Raw genomic sequence first — 6,087 nt, 5'->3', positions numbered from 1 at the left:
GATATAACGATGGATTATTTTGGACCAAATCAACATTTGTTATTGAAGTAGCAGTCCTGGGTGTGCATTCTGACGAAGACAACAAAAGGTAATCAAACTTTTATAATAGTAAATATGATTATGGTGAGTGCTAAACTTGCCGGGTGTCTAAATAGCGAGCCCGTGATGCCTGGGCTATGTACTTAGAATATTGCAAAATGTGCTTTCACCAAAAAGCTATTTTAAGGCAGGAGGAAAGGGCAGAGCCAAAGGCAGGAGACGTAGTGTCGTAGAACGATATATTTATTGCACCGAAAAACCACTCGGCGTAACAAAAGGGCATAGGGTGCGCCCAGAGACCACACGGGAACACAGTAAACCCCCAGAAAACAAAAATACGCACGGGGCGCAGCCCGGCAAATACAGTATTCCTCCAGCGAGAATCCGCTGGGGAAAAATGTGCAAAAAGCACAGAACGTTCACAGACCTGCCCGCTGACAAACAAACAATCCCGCACAAAGACGAACCCAAAGAAACAAACTAAATACCTCCCCACTAATGACAGACAAGAGACAGGTGCGGGCTAGATCAGACAAAAACCAAAGAACACAGAAACATAGATCGGTGGCAGCTAGTAGACCGGCGACGACGACCGCCGAGCGCCGCCCGACCGAGGAGAGGCGCCATCCTCGGTGAATACTGTGACACATATGGTATCAAGGGCCATTGCTTACCGAACTGTTAGTTGTTGATGAACAATTTGAGATGTTACAATGTACAACTTCTCACCAGTGATGTAGATAATTCTGTCTATCACAAAGATACATCTACCTTATCAGTTTGTGGTTTCCATCAAGGTGCCATAACGAGTTTGGTCCAGCAACACGACATGACCTTCTATGCAGCCTCTGCGACATGGCTCTGAGGACAGCCACCCTCGGGTTAACACGAAGTATGCTGTCCCTCACTCTTTCGTCTCTGCACCAAGAGCCCTTAATTGTGATCGAACAGCCTCCGGTCCACGTTTGTCGTTCCCAGCCACCAAGTCCTTAATCTTTTCATCCAGAGCCAAGTCTGACATGTCAGAATATAACGGTGCATGTGACAGATTGAAGTGTCTGGGAAAAAAAGGAACAATGGACAGGGATGAGGTAATGCATAACATCATAATAATTTTAAAGTCCTGTCTTGATTGTAGTCATTCTAAATTGTTTGATTGGTAAGAAGCTGGAAACCATGCATCTAAAGTCTGTAGTTTATAGCATTACTCCCAAGCACAACTGGAAACCATGCATCTAAAGTCTGTAGTTTATAGCATTACTCCCAAGAACAACTGGAAACCATGCATCTAAAGTCTGTAGTTTATAGCATTACTCCCAAGAACAACTAAAAACCATGCATCTAAAGTCTGTAGTTTATAGCATTACTCTGAAGAACAACTGGAAACCATACATCTAAAGTCTGTAGTTTATAGCATTACTCCGAAGAACAACTGGAAACCATGCATCTAAAAGTCTGTAGTTTATAGCATTACTCCGAAGAACAACTGGAAACCATGCATCTAAAATCTGTAGTTTATAGCATTACTCCGAAGAACAACTGGAAACCCTGCATCTAAAGTCTGTAGTTTATAGCATTACTCCCAAGAACAACTGACCTTAGACGACGTTTGACTGTCGATTGGGACACATGTAGAATATCTGCCATCTGAGACACACAAAGCACAGGACATCAGAAACTTCAGTTGCCCTTGAGTGATGGCATAACAAGGTGCACCTCTAGGTCCTCTCCAAGTCCAAGGAGCCCGGTAACCGGAACTGGCTGTAACAATAATACACTGTGTTTAGGCTACTTAATGTATTGTGATACAGCCCACCCCCCTCATTTTAAATTATAGTAACTGTCACAAATTGTGGCCAAGTAATGTTTTTATAATATTGGATTGTAAAGCCAAGACATAAATAGAAATGTTGACCAAGAACAAATACAATGGGCAGCAGGAGAATGAAGAGTGAAAAAACCCCCCCAAAAAACAACCGTAAACCCAACCACACCCAACATTTATCAGCCTCTCCCTAGCCCACTCAAGGCTTCTCTGCATGGTTTCCATTCTGCAAGACGACAGTTTGGCGAAAATAGAGACCATGGATGGGACTGAGATTCCTGTTCAAACAGTGCCATAGTACTAACGTTAACGTTCCTGGTGTCGAGTCACGTCAATTCGAATCTGGTATTAGAACAAATTATTTGGCAAAGAGTAACTCAAGTTTTCTTTGTTCTTTAATTATTCCAAACACTTGAATGGTAAATATGTTGTTCGTATATATACGGTCTCCCTGTAACACCACGCAGGGCAGACAGAGAAGAGAAGGTCACATCCTATTGTTCTCCCTTATATACTCTGACAGAGATAGTTCCCGTTCAATGCTGGCCTGTCAGAGGGAGGATGAGCGTGGTTTAAACTTGCTCATCCTAACGTCGGCGTGCAGGCTGGTCCCAGCCTCGTGACGCACTTCCTGTCGCCGGGTGTAGTTCTTGTCTTCAGCAGTTGACTTATCTGTAGTTTATATACTTAATATTGTAGCATAGCTTCCCCGGTATATTATATAGGTTATGCAAACAAATAGCCAGTTCAACCCTAACAATGGTTTATTTTGTTAATTTCTACATCATAGGCTTAGATGAAATATTCACATTTCAAAGGGTATTCAAAAGTAATATCTATGCTGTTGGATAGTTGATATGTTGTAGATATTAGCAAAGTTTTTACAGGGTTGTCCTAGGTCAAATGAGCTTTGTGAGCTTTGTAAATGTTTTCATGCTAATCGCGAGCTAGCGCGGCTAAAGATGGGTAGCATTGAAATTATAGCTAGCCAGCCAGCCTGCCTGAAGTTTTAGACCTTCAGTTGTTGTTTTGCCTAAAAATACAAAAACATGTTTGACGTCAGTACTCCTCGATAATAAGTCACATTTATGTAACTAGCAGGGCTGTAAAAATTATTACAAGATGGCGCGACGTTCACTGTCGCTATGGCCGGGGGGGCGGCTAAGGAACGTTAACAAGTGAACTAGTAACTAATTTAGCAATCCTGTCACGGCTGTCAAAAGGAGAGGACCAAGGTGCAGCGTGTGTGTAGTTCCACATTTTATTTATACTGTGGAAACTATGCAATACATCAAAATACTGATATGACAAAACAACAAACACGTGACGCAGAGGAGAAACAAACACTACTCAAAAATAAATCACCCACAAATCCCAGGAAGAAAATCCCTACTTAAATATGATCTCCAATTAGAGACAACGAGTACCAGCTGCCTCCAATTGGAGATCATCCCAAACAAGCCAACATAGAAATACAAAAACGAGAACCTAAGAACATAGAAATAGAAAACATAGAAAAACACAAAACACCCCCTGACCTACTCTACCATAGAAAATAACATCTTACTATGGTCAGGACGTGACAAATCCAGCCATTTACATACCAGCATTCATTACAACAAAATATATATATTCTACATATACTAGCTAAATATAAAATACTCCCATGGCCTAATCAGACTTACAACATTAGCGACACATAGGCCTAAGTTACTTGCACTGCTGTCTCAGTGTCTGAGCCTCCAACATAGCTGCATAGCCAAACACAGACCCGTCCTCTGTGTTAGCTAGCAGATCAACTTTATGATTAAGTAATAATAGTATTTAAAAATAATCAACCTTGTTAACGTGGACCGAAGGGCATCAGGTCCAGAATTATCAGCGAGCAGAAGCTGAGTGCAGCCATTTAGGGTCTGTTTGCAGCGGATATGGAAGTTCCTTCTCGCCATCTTCAATTGTGATGTTGTTGCATCAAACTGACTGTACACCGATTTAATGAAAGGAGGAGCTAGGGAAATTGGCTGGTAAAATTAGCGTGTGTAGGTGTATATTTAACAGCTGTAGGGTGTGGGGGACCACTTGCAGCCGTTTATTTAGCACATTTGCACTTGCTTATTTGACACGTGTAGGCGTTAATTTAGCGCCTGTAGACGTTAATTTAACGCTTGCACGCATTAATTTAGCGCCTGCACCTGCTTACTTTACTAACACAACATAAAAAATATTGCGTTTTGACCACGTGCTTTAAGACCCAAACAGCATTCCATACTGGAGTGGCTTGACGCTGATAGGCACCATGCTGCAGTGAGTGTGATACGGGCCACTGCTTTGCTTTAGGGGCTGGCTTAGATGAGGGGCTTTTAGCTAAACTAAATCACTAATTTTACATTTTTTTAACATTTTAGTCATTTAGCAGACGCTCTTATCCAGAGCGACTTACAGTAGTGAATGCATACATTTCATAAAAAAAATTGTAAATTATTTTTCCCCCCGTACTGGCCCACAACCCTGGCGTTGCAAACACCATGCTCTACCAACTGAGCCACACGGGACACTAGACAGCTAGCCTACCATTAGACACTAATGCACAGCCAATCCATCCAACAAGTATAAGTTAAGGACAATAGGCCTATAACGTGACTCTCAGATGAGGTTAAAATTCAGTTAGAAGCATTCGATTTTGCAATGGCATAGGCCTACATTATTTTGGATTTGTGTGCCCTTGAGAACTTTTCACGCTGAAACATAATGAAATGTTACGCAGTAGAGGTCGACCGATTCTGATTTTTCAGCACCTATACCGATTATTGGAGGACCAAATATATATATATATATATATATATATATATATATATATATATATATATATATATATATATATATATATATATATATATATATATATATATATATACATATATACACATATATACACACACACACACTTACAACAATACTGAATGAACAAATTTTAACTTAATATAATACATCAATAAAATCAATTTAGTATCAAATAAATAATGAAACATGTTGAATTTGGTTTAAATAATGAAAAAACAGTGTTGGAGAAGAAAGTAAAAGTGCAATATGTGCCATGTAAAAAAGCTGATGTTTAAGTTCCTTGCTCAGAACATGAGAACATATGAAAGCTGGTGGTTCCTTTTAACTATGAGTCTTCAATATTACCAGGTAAAAAGTTTTAGGTTGTAGTTATTATAGGACTATTTCTCTCTATACCACTTGTATTTCATATACCTTTGACTATTGGATGTTCTAATAGGTACTTTAGTATTGCCAGCCTAATCTCGGGAGTTGATAGGCTTGAAGTCATAAACAGCGCAATGCTTGAAGCACAGCGAAGAGCTGCTGGCAAATGCACGAAAGTGCTGTTTGAATGAATGCTTATGAGCCTGCTGGTGCCTACCACCGCTCAGTCAGACTGCTCTATCAAATCATAGACTTAATTATAATAACACACAGAAATACGAGCCTTAGGTCATTAATATGGTCAAATCCGGAAACAAAACGTTTATTCTTTCAGTGAAATACGGAACCATTACGTATTTTATCTAACGGGTTGCATCCATGAGTCTAAATATTGCTGTTACATTACACAACCTTCAACATTATGTCATAATTATGTAAAATTCTGGCAAATTAATTACGGTCTTTGTTAGGAAGAAATGGTCTTCACATAGTTCGCAACGAGCCAGGCGGCCCAAACTGCTGCATATACCCTGACTCTGCTTGCACAGAACGCAAGAAAAGTGACACAATTTCCCGAGTTAAAAGAAATTAATGTTAGCAGGCAATATTAACTAAATATGCAGGTTTAAAAATATATACTTGTGTATTGATTTTAAGAAAGGCATTGATGTTTATGGTTAGGTACATTGGTGCAACGACAGCTTGTTAAATCACCCGTTTGGCGAAGTAGGCTATGATTCAAGGACAAATTAACAGGCACCGCATCGATTATATGCAACGCAGGACAAGCTAGATAAACTAGTAATATCAACCATGTGTAGTTAACTAGCGATTATGTTAAGATTCATTGTTTTTATATGATAAGTTTAATGCTAGCTAGCTAGCTAGCACCTTACCATGGCTCCTTGCTACACTCGCATAACAGGTAGTCAGCCTGCCACGCAGTCTCCTCATGGAGTGCAATGCAATCGGACATAATCGGTGTCCAAAAATGCAGATTACCGATTGTTATGGAA

Source organism: Salmo salar, chromosome 13 (assembly GCF_965601325.2).
Source record: "Salmo salar chromosome 13, fSalSal1, whole genome shotgun sequence".
Classification (NCBI taxonomy): domain Eukaryota; kingdom Metazoa; phylum Chordata; class Actinopteri; order Salmoniformes; family Salmonidae; genus Salmo; species Salmo salar.
Note: the sequence above shows the minus strand (reverse complement) of the source record.